Source organism: Amphimedon queenslandica, unplaced genomic scaffold (genome assembly GCF_000090795.2).
Source record: "Amphimedon queenslandica unplaced genomic scaffold, v1.1 AMPQUscaffold_5260_Cont22767, whole genome shotgun sequence".
NCBI lineage: Eukaryota > Metazoa > Porifera > Demospongiae > Haplosclerida > Niphatidae > Amphimedon > Amphimedon queenslandica.
Genome location: NW_003554434.1, coordinates 1 through 1650, shown reverse-complemented (window position 1 = coordinate 1650; position 1650 = coordinate 1). Strand labels below are relative to the sequence as shown.

At 31.2% G+C, this 1650-nt stretch overlaps 1 long non-coding RNA gene across 1 annotated transcript; it reads left to right on the top strand.

The window, feature by feature from the left end:
* Positions 1–6: 6 nt before the first annotated feature.
* LOC109592431 (uncharacterized) lies at positions 7–495 on the top strand. Its single transcript, XR_002190347.1, has 3 exons — positions 7–153; positions 209–348; positions 395–495. It is a non-coding gene; the product is annotated as an uncharacterized LOC109592431 (long non-coding RNA).
* Positions 496–1650: the final 1155 nt, after the last annotated feature.

The window sequence follows — 1650 nt, the reverse complement described above, 5'->3', positions numbered from 1 at the left end:
AGTAGGAGGTACTTATTCAAGTTATGGTAGACTGGAAGTATATTGTAATCGACAGTGGGGTACAGTATGTGATCATAGCTTTGGTTTCATTGATGCTAGAGTTGCCTGCCATCAGTTAGGATACAGTGATTACAGTACATATACTGGAAACCTGTTGGTTCAGTTATTGTGAAAACAATGCATTTAAAATAATTGTTTGTGTTTCTAGTGCTGGGTCTAGCTCTCAACCTATTTGGCTGGACAGTGTTTCTTGCAGCAGTTCATACACTTGTCTTGCTACTTGTGAATCTTGTCCTTCTTCAGAATATCATAACTGTAGACACAGTGAAGATGTTGCTTTGGGATGTGGTAAGCTTCTTCATCTTTATTTGAGTATTTAATTTGATATTTTTAGAATTTGACACCTCTCGAACTCCTCCAAGTAACACAATAGGGTCCTGTCGATATAGTAAGAGTGATTGAATGTACTGATAGTATTAGTGACAAAAATTTCATATGAAGTATTCTGTGTTGTATACTTCCTATGAAAGTATGCAATTTCCTTAATTTCCTAAAATTCCCAACAAAAGTCCCTGTACTATAGTACAGGGATTTTTGTAAAATTTCACAGAGATTGACAAGTAAAAAATTCCTCAATTTTATTACATTTTCTGATGAATATAGATGTACCTATGTTGTGTGGAAAGTTTGAGCTGATTCTGATCAAGTTTGAATTTTCTATGATTTTTTAAAGTTGCTCAAAAATCAGACAAAGGTCCTTGTACTATAATAGTACAGGGATTTTTGTAAAATTTCACAAAAATTGACAAGTAGAAAATTCTTCAATTTTATTACATTTCTTGATGCATATACATGTACTTATGTTGTGTAGAAAGTTTGAGCTGATTCTGATCATGTTTGGATTTTCTATGATTTTTTAAAGTTGCTCAAAAATCGGACAAAGGTCCCTGTACTATAGTACAGGAATTTTTGTAAAATTTCACAAAAATTGACAAGTAGAAAATTCTTCAATTTTATTACATTTCTTGATGCATATACATGTACTTATGTTGTGTGGAAAGTTTGAGCTAATTCCGATCACGTTTAGATTTTCCATGATTTTTTAAAGTTGCTCCAAAATTGGACAAAGGTCCCTGTACTATAGTACAGAGATTTTTATAAAATTTCACAAAAATTCACAAGTAAAAAATTCTTCAATTTTATTTCTTTTTCTGATGAATATACATGTGCTTATGTTGTGTAGAAAGTTTGAGCTAATTCTGATGAAGTTTGGATTTTCTATGATTTTTAAAAGTTGCTTCATAATCAGACAAAAGTCCCTGTACTATAGTACAGGGATTTTTGTAAAAATTCACAAAAATTGACAAGTAGAAAATTCCTCAATTTAATTACATTTTCTGATGCATATGCTTTTTCAAAATGCTCATCACTTGAAAGATATTTGTTGGAATCCATTAAAATTTTTACACAGCATAAGGACATCAATATGTATCAAAAAATGTAATAAAAATTTGGGGTGATTTCGGAGCTATTTTTTGGAAAAAAACCATGGGCTAAAGCCTTGGGTATTTCTTAAATTTTGGCATAATTTTAAAATGGTCGTAACTTGAATAATTGAAGCCGGAATTGACTCAAACTTTCTCCACAGCA